At 42.5% G+C, this 18,607-nt stretch overlaps 1 protein-coding gene across 3 annotated transcripts in view; it reads right to left on the minus strand.

The window, feature by feature from the left end:
• LOC126480722 (protein spire) overlaps positions 1-18,607 on the minus strand; it is a 797,250-nt gene that overhangs the window by 229,887 nt on the left and 548,756 nt on the right. The gene's annotated exons all lie outside the window — the stretch shown is intronic.

An 18,607-nucleotide genomic window follows, 5' to 3' on the forward strand; every position in this document is an offset into this window, starting at 1 on the left:
GCAAATCCTTACTCATAGAAGATGACACTGAAGTGCTAAGACTTGGAGCCATTCACCTTTGAGGTTCTATCGGCGTATGAAAATGAAAAGGAATCTAATGGAAGCATTTTTGCCTGTTTCCCACTTGTCCATGCGTAACATAAGGAAGCTGACAGTTTGTTGTCCACTGCTCGATATATAATATTACAGTTAAGCATACTAGTGCACGTTGGCTGTCACGGAACTCCGACTATTACAGGAAGTGGAGCGAAATGAAACACTGGGGACAAAAATTCCATCATTCATACGAGAAACCCCAACAGAAGCAAAATTAAACGAAAGGTCCTAAATTCCAAACGTGCATGAGAAAAACTTGTTAAAGGCATTTAAGCCTTCAAAAATAAGTACTTTTCACCCGAAAGGTATCGGGAGAGATGAGGCAAGACTTACCTAATAATTTAATGTCCGTCACAAACACATAACGTACTATTTTCCCACTTTTAATTAAATTAACTCTGTAAAACACACAGCATTTCTGTAATTTTTTTACCCTGTGCTTCACTTTTAACATTTATTATGTCCTTGTACCGTAGAGCATAATACAGAATCACAGTAATACTAGTAGTAAATCATAAAATCAGATAGTGAACGAACAGATTCATCCGGAGGTACAACAATTTATTTCTGAACTGATATAAAACCCTATTTTAGAGAATAATTTTCAGGCGTACGGCAGGAATTTCTGTATGTAACGGGTAGCATATTTTGTCAAGTGATAAAGTTGCTATTGGCTAGCGAAACAATGTTTATTTTGACACCGACATCCCGTCCTAACCCCGTGAAATAATTTATCATCAACGCCATCGAACTCGGCTCATTTGCAAAGCGCTAATGCCAGAAACGCCGGTAAGACATAAAACAGCAGTTAGACTTCAGTATCATGGCTAGGAACAGAGCACTACTACGGAGTATACTCTCCGCACTTCTTTCAACGACGAAGTGCATTGCTGACGAAAAAAGTGGAAGTTACCAGTGAATATCCCCCAGCAACTTTTCAAGTGATACATTTGAAGAAGAAAACAAATTGTGCCCCGATGCGAACGCCCAAGGCAAGTTTCAGAATGATGGATATCGTCAAACACGCGTCACACAACAAACACATCCGTCAATTACCGGCCAGTATTACCCATTTGTGATGGATTCTCCTTAACTGGTATACAAGGAAACACAAACACTACGAAGGGAACTTAAAGATCCAATAAGCTATTACTGCAGAGAAGAATGAAATTTCATAGGAAAAAGAAAAAGAATGCATGTAAAGCTCTCGCGATATCGATTCGATGAGGTTTTCGTAATATATCCTGCCGGGGGTACTACGAATACGGTCTTATTTCTTCGAAGCACATTGTTGGACATCAAAAAAGATTAAGTGAGTGACTATTACCAACTGTAGAACAGATTTGAAGTTGCGAATCATTGGCAGAACCCTAGTGAATTATAATTCACCCCAATGGGTACAATTTACAAACCCCTTACTCCTGTGTACTGCTCATCAGTTGGGAAGCCTTATCATGCAGGCCTGATAGAGGAAATAGAGAAGATCCGAAGAGAAGCATCACGTTTCGTTACGGATTCGGTTAGTAAGCGCGAAAGTGTCACGGCAAGATCGGCGGCACCGTTACAAGGGAAGAGTGGGCTTCACGGGGAAGTTTACTGTCGAAATACCGAGAATGCTCGTACCAAGAAGAGTCAAGTTCTCTGCGGATTGCTGCCAGCATGACCATGGCAGTAAAATCAGAGAAATTCGAGTTGAAACAGAATCTCACCCCTTGATGTGCACCAGTCGCGAACATAAGAAGAAACTGTGGAAAGGATAGCGGTGATACGAGTATCCTGTGATATACCGTAAATTTAGTTGCGGAGTCCAGATGTAGATATGAAAGTCCAGTCAGCATCACTATTACCATTTGGGCATCTCGACGAAGTACTGTGCTGTCCTGCGAAGATGCAATGGAAGCACTGAACAACAAGTGGTTTGGTGTGTTGTTAGCGTTTGCTACCTGTAACGCATGGAATGGTCCAGGAGACGACGCCTGCAGGCTCTCCGGCGTAGGGAGATCCGCGATGATAAGCATAACTTGCAAGTATCGGGTGCGCATCAATCGACGGCATTCTATGCCACATTGTCACATCGCATGCAGTTCGTCCCGCAAAATATAATCTGGAAAATGATCCTGATCCGCCGGCATTCCAAGCTCCAATGTGTGCTATAGCCTATAGCATATAGCACAAGAGATGTAGCACAACTCATGCACAAAAGTATCGTCCTATCCACTGACACCTATATATCGTAGAACCTTAGTATACATTTTGAGCTGAAGTGTCAGATATCTTTAAGGAAATGACCACCTCCATGTCAACAGGCATAAACACAGAAAATATCATTCATGTGAAAAACAACTGATCATTTAACTTAGCATCGCACCAAAGCTTACTAATCGAGGTACTATCGCATGTTGTATTAAACAAATTTAGTACGGAGAACACAGCATATTACCTTGGATGGAGACTGATCGACTTCAGACATGTCCAACGGAAGTGTGTTGGGACCATTACTCTTCATGTTGTTTATGACCTGCCATACAATATTAACAAGAACTTCATACTTCTCACAGATGATGCAGTTATCTATGATGCACTTACACTATATGATCTAAAGTATCCGGAAGCCTGGCTGAAAATGACTTACAAGTTCGCGCACTCCATCGATAATGCTGGAATTCAATATGGTGTTGGCCCACCCTTCGCCTTGATGACAGCTTCCGGTCTCGCACGCATACGTTCAAATCAGGTGCTGGAAGGTTTCTTGGGGAATGGCAGTCCGTTCTTCACGGAGTACTGCACTGAGGAGAGGTATCGATGTCTGTCTGTGAGGCTTGGCTAGATGTCGGCGTTCCAAGACGTCCCAAAGGTGTTCTATAGGATTCAGGTCATGACTGTGCAAGCCAGTCCATTACAGAGATGTTATTGTCGTGTAACAACTCCACCACACGCTGTGCATTATGAACAGGTTCTCGGTCGTGTTGAAAGATGCAATCGACATACCCGAATTGCTCTTCAACAGTGGGAAGCAAGAAGGTGCTTAGAACATCAATATAGGCCTGTGCTGTGATAGTGCCACGCAAAACAACAAGGGTTGCAAGCCCCCCTTTATGAAAAACAGTGCAGCCTCCGAATTTTATTGTTGGCACTATACAGGCTGGCAGATGACGTTCAACGGGCATCGGATCGCCACACTGCGTACCGTGATTCGTCACTCAACACAACGTTTTGCCACTGTTCAATCGTCCAGTGTTTACGCTCCTGACACCAAGCGAGGCGTCGTTTGGCATTCACCGGCGTGATGTGTGACTTATGAGCAGCTGCTAGACCATGAAATCCACGTTTTCTCACGTCCCGCCTAAGTTTCATAGTACTTGCAGTGGACCCTGATGCAGTTTAGAATTCCTGTATGATGGTTTGGGTAGATCTGTGCCTATTACACATTACGACCCTCTTCAACTGTCGCCGATCTCTTTCAGTCAACAGACGAGGTCGGCCTGTACGCTTTTGTGGTGTACGTGTCCCTTCACGTTTGCACTTCACTATCACATCGGAAACAGTGGATCTAGGGATGTTTAGGACTCGCGTACAGACGTATGACACAAGTGACACCCAGTCACCTGAGCACGTTCGAAGTCGGTGAGTTCCGCGGAGCGCCCCATTCTGTCCTCTTACGATGTCTAATGATTACTGAGGTCGCTGATATGGAATACGTGGCAGCACAATGCTTCTAATATGGGGGTGACCGGATACTTTTAATCACACAGTGTATCTGTAATCATTTTTTGCATCAGCCTTCTTACTGGTTCGATGCGGCCCGCCTCATTCCTCTTATGGCAACATCTTCACGTCACAATAGCACTTGTACCACCTGCCTTGAATTATTCGTAGAATGTATTGCAATCTCTGTCTTACCATACAGTTCCTACCCTGTACAGCTTTCTCTAGTACCACGAAAGTTAATCCCTGATGTCGCAACAGATGTCCTACCACTCTATCCCTTACTCTTGTCAGCGTTTTCCACATATTCATTTCCTCGCCGAGTCTGTGCTGAACGTGCTCGTTCCTTTACCTTACCAGTGCACCTATTTTCAATCGTCGTCTATAGCACCACATCTCAAACGCTTCCATTCTCTCCTCTTCCGGTTTTCCTACAGCCCATGATTCGCTACCATACAATGCTGTGCTCCAGACGTATCTTCTCTGAAATGTCTTCCTCAGATTATGGCCAACACTCGATACTAGCAGACTTCTCTTGGCCAGGAATTTCCTCTATGCTTGTGCTATTCAGCTTTTTATGTCGTCCTTGTTTCCTCCATCATGTGGTATTTCGCTTCCAGAGTAGAACAATTTAACTTCGTCTACTTCGTGGTCATCAGTTTTCATATTAACTGTATCGCTAACCTTATTTCTGCTGCTCCTCATTACCTTCGCCTTTCTTCCATTTAGTCTCACTCCATATTCTGTACTCGTTAGACCGTTCCATTCAACAGATCCTGCAGTTCTTCTTCACCTTGACTGAGGACAGAAATGTCATCAGCGAATCATATTACTGAGATATTTTCACACTGAATTTCGAAGCCGCTCTTGGACCTTCCGAACACTTCCTTAATTGGTTGTTCGATCTATAGCTTGAACACTGCGGGCGAAAGAGCACATCCCTGCCTTACATCCTCTTAAATTCGAGCGCTACATACTATCTGAAAAGAAGCTGCACATACAGTCAGTTCTTGAAAAGAGTTCAGTGTGGTGCAAAGATTCAGTGTGGTGCAAAGACTGGCAGCTAACTTCGAATTTTGAGAAACGTAAAACTTTTTAATCAACATTAAAACTTAGTATTCCATAACTATAATACGAGTAAGTCACAACAGAAATTACTTAAATACAGTATCAATGAGTCACAATTAGTTCAGCTCACACAAATACACACATCAAAAAAAGTTTTGCATTACCCCGGTTCCCAAGAACTCCTGAAGATAGACGTTGACTGTGGATATTGTATCACAAACACAGTCCCTTTGTTCGCAGACGTCACTAAACCCGGCCGAAGATGTAAACAACCATGCATTGGCAGCGCCTATTAGACGGAGTGGGTCCGACAGCCAATTAGTTCCAGTCATTCCATCAGGAAGGAGGTACACGGCACGTGTTGTCAGTAGTTCAACCATGCCTAGACGGTCAATGCCGCGGTTTGATCGCGTCCGCATTGTTACTTTATGCCAGGAAGGGCTCTCAACAAGGAAAGTGTCCAGGAGCGATGTTGTTCGGACGTGGAGGAGATACAGAGAGAAACAGGAACTGTCGATGACATGCCTCGCTCAGGCCGCTCAAGGGCTACTACAGCAGCGGATGACCGCTAAGTACGGATTACGGCTCGGAGGAACCCTGACAGCAACGCCACAATGTTTAATAATGCTTTTCGTGCAGCCACAGGACGTCGTGTTACGACTCAAACTGTGCACTGTAGGCTGCATGATGCGCAACTTCACTCCCGATGTCAATGCCGAGGTCCAACTTTGCAACCACGACACCATGTAGCCCGGTACAGACTAGTCCAACAACATGCCGAATGAACCGCTCAGGATTGGCATCACGTTCTCTTCACCGATGAGTGTCGCATTTGACTTCAACCAGACAATCGTCGGAGACGCGTTTGGAGACAACCCCGTCAGGCTGAACGCCTTAGACACACCGTCCAGCGAGTACAGCAAGGTGGAGGTTCCCTGCTGTTTTGGGGTGTCATTATGTGAGGCCGACGTACGCCGCTGGTGGTCATGGAAGGTGCCGTAACAGCTGTATGATACGTGAATGCCATCCTCCGATCGACAGTGCAACCATATCGGCGAGGCATTCGTCCTCATGGACGACAATTCGCGCCCCCCATCGTACACATCTTGTGAATGACTTCCTTCAGGATAACGACATCGCTCGACTAGAGTGGTCAGCATGTTTTCCAGACATGAACCTTATCGAACATGCCTGGCATGGATTGAAAAGGGCTGTTTATGGACGACGTGACCCACCAACCACTTTGAGGGATCTACGCCGAATCGCCGTTGAGGAGTGGGACAATCTGGACCACAGTGCCTTGTTGATCTTGTGGATAGTATGCCACGGCGAATACAGGCATGCATCAGTGCAAGAGAACGTGCTACTAGGTATTAGAGGTACCGATGTGTATAGCGATCTGGACCACCACCTCTGAAGGTCCCGTTGTGTGGGGGTAAAACATGCAACGTGTGGTTTTCATGAGCAATAAAAAGGGCAGAAGTTATGTTTATGTTGATCTCTATTCCAATTTTCTGTACAGGTTCTGGAACTCACGGAACAGAGGTGATGCAAAACTTTTTTTGATGTGTGCACCTTGGTGTAACAGTGAGTAAATGAAAGGAAACGAAAGGAAATGATTATATAGGTTCAGTCGTAGGTAAAGAAAGTGGCAGACTCTTAGGATACTTGAAAAATTCAATCGGCTTACAAAGGAGATTGCTAAAAAACACTCGTATGGCCTATCTTATAATATTGTTCAAGTGTTTGGGAGCTGTATCAAATAGGATCAACGAAGGATATTGTACGTATACAGAGAATGGCGGCACGGACGGTCACAAATTTCTTTGACTTATGAAGGAATGTCAGTGAAATGCCGGAAAGCCCGAAGTGGCAGACACTTTAAGACAGACACAAACACTCCCATGAAAATTTAATTGAAAATTCACGGAAACGAGCATGAAGTGTGGAATCCAGGAATATACTAGAGCCCCTTGCGTATCGCTTTCGTAGGGATTCCTAACACAACGCCGACCATTTTTTCTTCTCGCGCTCCATATGCGATTGGAGCGTGAACAAACCATAACACGGGGTGCCACGGGAAGTAGCCTCCGCCATGTATTTCACAGTGGCCCGTATCTTGTGGACACAGCTTAGGACTAGTACTTTGCTCACAGGGGACTCACAGGGGGTGGACAAAAATATGGCAACACCATGAACATTACCGTAGCTAATACAATGTATGACGACCGTCGGCATTCAAAATAGCTTCCATTCGTCTGGGAACGGATAAATAAAGGTCCAGTATGGTTTTCAAGCGAATACCGCCACACCTGCAAAATATTGGCATGATGGAGGTGGACAGCGATCACTCACCCATCTCTCCTAAGTAGACCACAAAGGCTCAGTAATAACGAAATACGGTGATTGGTGGCCAGGGGAGATGTAACACATCCTCGTGCTCACAAAACCTGTCCTGGGCGATGCGTGCTATGGGAATAGGGGCCATACAGTATCACCACTGAGGTACGAACACCCTACCACCTGATGGCCCTGATCAGCCAAAACTATCAAATAATCCTTAGCAGTGATGCGAGCGTGCTTAGTAATCATGGGGCCCGTGGAACACCACGAAATGGTGGTCGAAATCATCACTGAACCCCCGCCATGTTCCATTCGTGAGACGTAAGTTCTGCCAGAAGTTGGATGCCGTGTCAAACAAGACTCATCCGATCAAATCACTTTTTTCCGCTGCCCCATAATCCACCTTTTATGGCTTAGGAAACACCCAACAGTTCGGCTACCTCGTTTACGAGCATCTACCATACGGCACTATTCTGACCGCGACTGACACTTGCAACGTACTGACGGCACTGCAGAGGCGCCGTTCGCGTTCAAACACAACAGCGCCACCTGCTGGCTTGGCTAGCATTTGCATTTATGTTCAAGCAAGCGTTTATCTCAGTGTATTCGCATTTTACATCTACATCCACATCCACGTCCACATCCATCCATCCATCCATCCATCCATCCATCCATCCATCCATCCGAGGGTACCTTGAGTACCTCTATCTGTTCTCCCTTCCATTCCAGTCTCGTATTGTTCGTGGAAAGAAAGACCGTCGGTATGCCTCTGTGTGGACTCTAATCTCTCTGATTTTATCCTCATGGTCTCTTCGCAAGATATAAGTAGGAAGAAGCAATATACTGCTTGACTCGTCGGTGAAGGTATGTTCTCGAAACTTCAACAAAAGCCCGTACCGAGCTACTGAGCGTCTCTCCTGCAGAGTCTTCCACTGGAGTTTATCTATCACCTCAGTAACGCTTTTGCGATTACTAAATGATCCTGTAAGGAAAGCGCACTGTTCTCCGTTGGATCTTCTCTATCTCTTCTATCAACCCTATCTGCTACGGATACCACACTGGTGAGTAATGTTCAAGCAGTGGGCGAACAAGTGTACTGTAACCTACTTCCTTTGTTTTCAGACTTCATTTCCTTAGGATTCTTCCAATGAGTCTCAGTGTGGCATCTGCTTTACCGACGATCAACTTTATATGATCATTCCATTTTAAATCACTCCTAATGCCTACTCCCAGATAATTTATGGAATTAATTGCTTCCAGTTGCTGACCTGCTATATTGTAGCTAAATGATAGATGATCTTTCTTTCTATGTATTCGCAGCACATTACACTTGTCTACATTGAGATTCAATTGCTATTTCCTGCACCATGCGTCAATTCGCTGCAGATCCTCCTGCATTTCAGTACAATTTTCCATTGTTACAACCTCTCGATACACCACAGCATCATCCGCAAAAAGCCTCAGTGAACTTCCGATGTTATCCCCTGCGGCACACCTCATATCACGCTTACTTCGGAAGACTTCTCTCCATTGAGAATGACATGCTGCGTTTCGTTATCTAGGAACTCTTCAATCCAATCACACAATTGGTCTGATACTCCATATTCTCTTACTTTGTTCATTAAACGACTGTGGGGAACTGTATCAAACGCCTTGCGGAAGTCAGGAAACACGGCATCCATCTGGGAACCCGTGTCTATGGCCCTCTGAGTCTCGTGGACGAATAGCGCGAGTTGGGTTTCACACGATCGTCTTTTTCGAAACCTATGCTGATTCCTACAGAGTAGATTTCTAGTCTCCAGAAAAGTCATTATACTCTACCATAATACGTGTTCCAAAATTCTACAAGTGATCGACGTCAGAGATATAGGTCTATATGCCCAACCCCTGTAGTTACGGGCTGTAGGTTTCACATACCGCTAGCACAATGGGACAGGCAACGAAAATACACGAACCAATGTCAGAGTGATCTACAACTAACCGTTACATCACCTCTGTAGGGTATGATGAAAAATTAGTCCCTATTAACCCTTCAAACTTCTTCTCGGAGTAAAAGACAATGTGAAAATACATTCATAGAGCACTATCTCTAGGTTTTTAACAGGCGCCCAATATGAACACAATTTGTGACGCGGCAAACATCAATGACGCAAATGATACAGGAAGGCGCCACAGCAGCCCGCTTTGCAAATCTGTTCACTGGGTTGCCTAATTGCATGCGAGAACTAATTCAATCCGACAATACAGACTAGAGGGTTAACAAAGAAACTTTAAAGGCAGCAGAATCTACAGGTGTAAGCTGTAAGTATAAGAATTCTGCAAAGCATTAATGGGTTTCCTTTTACCAGAGGAACGTTGATATACTGTAGTAATACGCAGCAAATTCCCACTGGTTCCCTCATAACCTATAGTGAGACACAGATGTCCCAATGTTAGAGAAATGTGTAGTATATGATGAAATCCAGATTGCTGCTATTGTAGTTTAATGATGTATTTATTGTGATTAATTCATTTCGCCTAGATTGCCATCTTAGACCATCTACGGAAGTTCATAATTTTTTAAATTTATTATAACGCTGATTATTCGTATTTCCGGATATACAAATTTGGTGCTTACGTCCATATATCACTATTGGTCGCTATCACTCTGTATTGTGTTACAGCCAATCTGGACAACTTTGTACCCGTTTTCACCATTTTTGAAAATACTGGACAGAATAAATTACACATCACAACAGACATTGCAACAGCTTACATCTATAGTTACTGAGTGGTTGGAACAGTGAAAATGTATAACTACGCCCTATTAGAGTAAAATATCAATTTTAATGCTGGTAAAACGTTACATTGTCATTCTGGATACCTTTACGCCAGCCTAAAAATTTCCTACATCTAATGCTCTGGGTAAACTTAGATCGTGCTAGGAGGAAATCCGGTGTTAATAAAAAATAAAAACAGGATTAGTTCAGCACTGCAGATTTACTTTGAAATATCATCATATTTTTACTGACCTGACATTGTTCAACTTAACTCTCTGTCGCCAGAAGCTCTCCCCATATGCAATGCAATTGAAAGATAGCTACAAGATTATGAGCTTGTAGGAAGTTGTAAAGACAAGTGAAATACCAGCTGGAAATCAAGTACGCAATAAAACTGTTACTTTTAGTACAAAAGAATGCAAGTAGGTGGAGCAGCAGTCTTTTGAAACACATGTGGTAACTGGTACAAAGATACCCTGACTGGTAAAAAGTTACCCTGATAGACTGTACAATGTGGTATAGATTTAGGACTCACGCTATAAGCTGTTTTCTGGTTTGCTCATGTTGTTAATCGTCCTTTTTTGTAATTTTTATAATCTGACGTTTTATTATCAGATCTGACAGACTGAAATTTGTGAAACAATGGAAAATCCAGGATGGAATGTAACAATGTAACTGGACTGACATCTGTAACGGTTGTCAAAAGATTCTATATGCTTCAGTTGCTATAGGGTGTTGATGTTATCCGTTTGGACTGTGTGTACGATCTTTGTAATCAACAAGTCTATGGGTATTTGTTTGTGACTATTCGTTATCTTTGGTTAGGAATTCAGCAAAATTTTGTACGAAATGTTTATGTTTTAAATTCGTTTATTCATTTAAAATATTTTCAGGACGTCGAATTTTGTTATGTAGATTCCTGTATCTTTTATTATGTTCATTGTTAAAGATTAACATGAGGTGCAAACTACAAAACAGCTTATAGCGTAAGAGTACTAAACCTATACCAAGTTGTAAAACAATACAGAGTGAAAGCGACCAGTGATTATATACGGACGTAAGTACCAAATCTCTATGTCTGAAAATGCAACTAACCAACGTTACATAAAATAAAAAATATTCTTCGACGCTGCTGGCCCATTGGATCGTATAGCTAGTGGACGGGTTACGTGGAATCTATTTAATTATGAAGAGTGCTAATATTTTATTGGCTCTTATTATCAATTCACCAATTAGGGACTACGTTTGCATTGTTAGAAAGGAATTCTTGACCTAAACAGACAGGACGACCATGGACCTATGGCGAATCGAACAGTAGTGAACAAGGCGAGGTATCCGCTACACCATCACTGGTCTCGAGGCAGCATCAATGGAAGGCGCAGCGAAGTATGAGTGAATCCTGTATCCAAAAAAAGTGCGTACCGCGTTGAAACCTGAAACCGGTCTTACGCGGCCGCACATATCTCGAAAAAGAAGAGGCAGACAGCGCACAGACGGTAACGGTCAGGCCACCTTCGACAAACCTGTCTCCTCGGACACAAGAGTCGCAGTTCGTCTGTAAAAAGGATGGACGTCCTTCGCAATCCATGCATACCGAAAGGCAGGTTGCCATGTGTTATTTCACGAAAGATTTCGCGAGGAACAAGGTGTAGGCGAGTAGCCCGCAACATATAGCCCTACTTACTTAACTTTTCCGTGTCCAGATCAAATTATATTTTTCCAATAGTTAGCCACCGCTACAGCTTTGTCGTTGGCTTGTAGCAGGTCACTAAAAGTACAGGGCTCCGGCAGTAGTCGGCACATGAGCAGATGTCCCTCGTCTTGTACCTCTCCGCATCCGCAAAGAACGTCGTCATCGTTAGTCAGCAGTCCCCACTTGCACAGATTAGTTTCGCATCTGGGTACACCACCCCTCAGCCTATTTAGTGTTCTCCACACTGTATAAAGAAGTTTGTTTCCAGGTGCCATTTGCTCTTTTGGTATTATCTGTAGTGCGGTTTGTTCATTCTCCCATTTACGGACTCTATTATCTTCCTGTGAACCGTCAAGGATCTTGGTTCTTGCAATAAAGCTATTTCTAGACTTAAGCCACCGAGCCTGAGTGACGTGCCCATTCAGTGGGTGTCGAGAATCTGTTTCTTTCTTTGTTCTCTCAGCGTCTGCTGCCACCTGCCTTCTGATCTTGGATGGGGCAATTCTAGCATGTAGGTACAAATTACCCGTTGGTGTGGGTCTGAGACAGCCTGTAACAATTCGCATTGTCTCATTTACACTTACATCAACCTGTTTAGCATGTGCAGATGCTTCCCATAATGGCGCTGCATAGTCTGCTGCAGAAACACACAGAGCAAGTGCTGATGTTCTCAGTACTGATGGTTCAGCTCCCCATTCATAGTTTGTCAGCCCGCGGATGATGTTATTCCTGGAGCAGACTTTAGCCTTGATGTTTTGGCAATGCTGCTTGAAGGAAAGCGTTCTGTCAAGTACAACCCCAAGGTATTTAGGTATTGGGCAGTGCTTTAGCTTCTTACCTTGCCATGTAACGTCGAGCTCAACTCCAGCATCTCTATTGCGCAGATGGAAAGCACATACTTGGGTTTTACCGGGGTTTGGCTTGAGGTGATTGGCGTCGTAGTATTGAGCCAGTTCTTCAAGTGCTCTAGAGAGATTTCCAGACGTTGCTTCAAAATTGGACCCCTGGACCACCACAGCTGTGTCATCAGCAAATACGAACAGTCTTGCATCTTGAGGTATAGGTTGGTCATTAGTGTACACATTATAAAGGATGGGAGAAAGTACACTTCCTTGTGGTAAGCCCTATTGTGATCGTCTTAAGTAATTAGTGTAATTACTGCAGAGCAGAGGGGAATAGCACATGGGAAAATGGAATGAGCTGTTGATGGTTCGACAGAGCTAGGAAGACGAGGATCAGAGAGAGAGAGAGAGAGAGAGAGAGAGAGAGAGAGAGAGAGAGATGGTGACTGTATAGTGCTTTCCCCCATTAAAACAACCGTTATCAAGAACCGAGAATCCAGTTTGTAAGCTGACCAGGTATTTATTTAGGTTGAAAACCTATCAGAAATAGCATTTATAAAGAACGGACGTACTATCTAGTTAATTCGCGCAAGTTATTTTAGGACAGCTTTTACGAGAACAAATAATCTCTCACAGTAATCACTATTTTTCTGATACATAGTAGTTCGTTGAGAGGAAAAAAATAAACGGCAAGCAATGCTGCTTAAAATGTAATAATTTGCACAGGGGTTTTAGTGTAGGAAGTTATCAAACTGTAATTATTTCAAGTACGAGGAGAGTATTCTGTTTTGAAACAACTTTTTCTGCTTAAAAAACGCAGATTTTCTCCTTCGTACCTGTACGACACACAGCTTCCTCTCGGACACATAGTCTCAACGTAATATTTTGCTATCTAAAACATGACCCAATGTCTTATGCTCACCTTCGGACCATGAACACTTGTTTCGTAAGAGATAGTAATGTACATCTGCAACTCATCAGTTGCTCTATTATTTTTTTAGTGTGCATCTGCAGCGAAACTGTTAAGATTTTTGTACGATGACGGTTCCGAACTGCTCGCGAAACACAGGTCGGAAGGCTTAGTAAACTCGAATATCTCGATGTTCCTAAGAATTATCGCTATGAACTTCACACGAAGGATAAAATTATAACACTATCAACATTTTGAGATTGTTTACTGCTTTTAAAGAAGAATATCTTTCTCAGATTATAAATATCACCCGTATTTTTGTACACCATACATACACTACGCGCAACAGGTCCCGTAATTTCTCGCAAATTGTCTGTCTTTGTCATAGTATCAGATTTGTGTATTAATTACAAACATGTAATCAATCAAATGCTTTATTTGCTCACCCAGATAAAATAGACGGAAAAAACAATCTTTTCAACAGCCGTAATGCCTTTTATCTTACAAGCGCATCAAGAAATGCCCAGATTGCTTAATGGAATGATAAAGCACAAGCCTGACGTAGTTGTGCGGAAATTATTATTAGGCGTCGACCATAATGGAAGTTTGATGTCAACCAAATGGCATTGGACAACAGTGCACGATAAGCAGTGTAGTGAAGTCAAGCTGCAGTGCTAACAGGCGGCTTTATAGCTAATTAACCATGGTAAGATCTTCAGAAGTTGTTAGGGCCTTTCTTTTTCGAAAAAGTTATAGGAAGTCATAATAGTCAAATAATTGGGATATATAACATTTTTAAGAGTATTCGATAAATAAAACATGAAGAGCTTACTTTCTTCAAGTAATCTGCTTTACGTAACTTAAAAATTAAGCTAAGTGCACTCTCAGCTATTACCGATAAACCGCCCAGATGTTAATTTATTTGGTGACTTGGGATATGATACGATACTATTGCGCTGAATGGTTTAAGATCTTTATCTGCGATATTTTCTTGAAGTAGTAAGAAATCTTTTCAAGTGTATTCAATTAATATGTACTTCAAACGCAATATCGATTTCTCCTCCGTGTCCGAAGCTGCTGGTGTTAACGTGCGTAATAACAATTTTGTACACATCAATTTGTTTGCATTATTATGACACAAAAAAGTAAATAGAATCAGTCTTTGGAATCGGCACTCACCTGTCATTCTTTATGAATTTTGTAACTAAATCTAAAGCAGCAATATTTGTGAAAACTATTATCAACAACGCACTAACCACAAATATTTCAGAGAACTATTCAAGCTAAAAAAATCATTACGAAAGTACTTTGAATGGTAGGAATAATAGTATATATAGGCTAACGTAATAAACAAACTAAGTTCATGAAAAAATACGTGGTTTATTCAACTACGCATGCTTCTGCTACGTCATAGTCACTAATACTTCTAGGATCACAGTACACGACACGATGTCTACTCTCGGAAAATAGTCATATACAAAACTAGATAAAATATTTTGGTCATTTCCCGAAACTAGTATAGTTTTTAAAAATCAGCTATTCGGCTTTCTGCTCACTATATGCGACTAACTTCTGCAACAGAACGCGGGTTTTCTTTTTGTAAAGGCGTGCTACTAATGAGCGATTTGCTACTAACAAGTTTTAGGTGAAGTACACACGTTACGCTAAATTTGAAGTTATGTAACCTCCAAAATGACTAACAGTCTAGAGATTTAGAGCAGCTACTCATAACTACAAGACCTTCTTTATGTGGAGTCTAGTTTTATTTTGCCTGCCGTAAATACAATGCTACAATAGATCTCAGGTATTGGAGGAACTGGCGCCTAAACGATCTACTGCTTGAAGTCGCTACCAGTTGCCGGAGCGCTCACCAGATGTCGGAGTGTGCCATGGCGACAGAGCTGCCATCTCGTACCGCGGCCACCCATCAAAGGAAGCCACGGTCACTAGAGCATAATCACATTTCAGTTGTAAATTACTGGTAATTGCGTTAGCTTCAGAGACAAGAGTTATGGAATTGTGCAGAATGCAATTTCCCAGAGACTGGAAAGTTAAGGTACTTAGATTAAAAGGAAACCAAACGAAAAACACAGCAACATACGGTATTTAGCTCCGACTCCCAAAACCCTCAGCGCATGCCAACGACCAATTAGCTGGCAGTACTATGAATATATACTTCCAGGCATCCTCGCTAATATTTCACGTGATACAAAGAATATTATTATACTTATTTAACAACTGGAATCGTGCGACACAAAGCTGTACTTGATAATAGCACTAAAATTTGTTAGAACTTACCTGCAAGAGGGTTCCCACATAAAGTTTGCCAAGCAAATATGTTCTCGCGTAACCCATTTCTAAATATAACATTCCTCACTGGATCTTCTCATAAGAAAGGAAGCTGAGTGTGTAGCGTCCCGTCGACGACGTGGTCAATAGCGATCTAGCACTGGCTCTAATGTGGGAAGAAAACTGACTGTGCCCTTTTCAAAGATACCATAGATACCATTCCGTCATATGGCCTAAGTAATTTAGGGAAAGCACCGAAAATCTAAATGTGGAGGGTCGGAGGTGCATCCTAACCGCCGTAATTTCTAATGTGAATTCAGTGTCTTCATGACTGCACAGTACAGCTGCTTTCTCAAAACGCATTTCCAAACATACCACACTTCGCTGCAGCTCCGAGAGCTAATGCAGGACTCTTAATATATTCTCAAAAACAGGAAATTATTAACAGCAATTTATTTGCAGATAACGAAATGCAGCACACTTTGTTGATATGAGGTCTGACTTGTGTGCATCATCTTTTCTTCATTTATTTTTTATTCTGCCGGCTGGAAGCTATCCCTTGTCAGGCCATAATGGCGATACGTTGGAGTTTGTGGAGTAATCATATCGCACCTCACAAAGAAAAATTACTGACCAGGGGAGGCCACAACGTTCAGATCACGGATTTACTTCAGGCTTTGTACACATTTAATATTCAATTAGGACAACCTAATGGGCAAACAGTAAGACGTACGAAGCTGGGCACGAGCTGGCGCTGGTCATGTGGTTAGGGTTCAAGCTCCGTAATCGGTGGATCACTGGGTCGCATCCCACTTATATTTGAAAGGTAATACGATAGAAAGATACGTGTATTTGCACGAACTTTTATTACATTTCCCATGTTATTTAGCTGTTTACTAATTTTTATTATTAAAGCAAATATTATGCCACTTATTTCTATAGACAAGTTAGAAACTTTATCAAGCGCCTTCACGCTTGCTCATATTAAATTGACAAAGAAAAGTAAACTCCTGCTCTTTTAGATGCAATTAAACTACATTAAATCGTACATCCCCAATTCTCGGTACCTATATTTAAGAAAATGTAGTGTTGCGCATGGTTTGGAACCAAATTGACGGAAGAAAAACAGGTTTTTGAAAATGCCGACAAGCTTTGTCTTTCCGTAGAAATTCTGAAGATTCCTTGAGTATGCGAAAAAACTGCGTTCATTCGATATGGTCGTTGACGTTTTAATTTGTTTTCCGTGTCTGTATGAAAAATATGAGTACCATCCTGCAACCTGTAAAATAGAAAGCACATCCAACGATTAATCGTAAATTACCCTCATATTCTGGCATTTTGTAACTCATTGTATTATTTAATGAAGTTATTGACACTTTTGTTTATAGTTGTTTGACTTAGGCCTTGCAAGCCCGTGCCTCGTCCTTGAAACCCGTGTCTGCAGATTGAAGTGACCAGGTGCAGAGCAGTTCTCGGTACCTTACACAATTGCAGGTATAAGGGATTTCGGAATTCACCACAGGTGTACTGTTTCAGGAAAACTTCATGTCTTTGGGTGTTTACTTGTCGATAATCACAAATGTAATATCTGTTGTGATAATAAGAACTAGTATAAAACCCAAAACTACTGAAAACAACAAAAATTTATGCTAATACGCGTGTCTTTTCATCATATTGCTTTTGAAATGAAGTATGTATGAAATAATATGACTAGTGTTGAAAAAATATAAATTAAAAACAACAGGAACGGGACACGATCCAGTGATTCATCGATTACGGAGCTTGAACGCTTGTCACACGACTGCCGCCATCTTGTGCTCAGGGTCACAACGCACCAGTGCATCACGGGAGCGTAAAAATTGTCCTGCGACTTCTTGAAATCGTCGAAGTAGTACGCCTTGTTGCGTATTATGTCCTAGTGGACTCCTGAAAGTGTACAAAGTCTGGAGTAAATGCGGGATGCGGACGTCGTGGCCTGACCTCGTGAAGTGAATACCGCATCAAGTATGCCTAAGGAAACGTACTACAGAAGGGGATTCCGCCCACAAAACTACTGCAAAAGAAAACTGTTATAAAAATTATTAGAATCCACACACTAACTGGAGGGTACTTACACTACCGGCCATTAAAATTGCTACACCAAGAAGAAATGCAGATGATAAACGGGTATTCATTGGACAAATATATTATACTAGAACTGACATGTGATTACATTTTCACGAAATTTGGGAGCATAGATACTGAGAAATCAGTACCCAGAACAACCACCTCTGGCCGTAATAACGGCCTTGATACGCCTGGGCATTCAGTCAAGCAGAGCTTTGATGGTGTTTATACACGTACAGCTGCCCATGGAGCTTCAACACGATACCACAGTTCATCAAGAGTAATGACTGGCGTACTGTGGCGAGCCAGTTGCTCGGCCACCATTGACTAGACGTTTTCAATTGGTGAGAGATCTGGAGAATGTGCTGGCCAGGGCAGTAGTCGAACATTTTCTGTATCCAGAAAAGCCCGTACAGGACCTGCAACATGCAGTCGTGCATTATCCTGCTGAAATGTAGGGTTTCGCAGGAATCGAATGAAGGATAGTGCCATGGGTCGTAACACATATGAAATGTAACGTCCACTTTTCAAAGTGCCGTCAATGCGAACAAGAGGTGACAGACGTGTAACCAATGGTACCCCATACCATCACGCCGGGTCATACGCCAGTATGGCGATGACGAATACACGCTTCCAATGTGCGTTCACCGCGATGTCGCCAAACACGGACGCGACCATCATGATGCTGTAAACAGAACCTGGATTCATCCGAAAAAATGACGTTTTGCCATTCGTGCACTCAGGTTCGTCTCTGAGTTCACCATCGCAGGCGCTCCTGTCTTTGATGCAGCGCTTA

The sequence above is a fragment of the Schistocerca serialis genome, chromosome 5 (assembly GCF_023864345.2).
Source record: "Schistocerca serialis cubense isolate TAMUIC-IGC-003099 chromosome 5, iqSchSeri2.2, whole genome shotgun sequence".
Taxonomy (NCBI): domain Eukaryota; kingdom Metazoa; phylum Arthropoda; class Insecta; order Orthoptera; family Acrididae; genus Schistocerca; species Schistocerca serialis.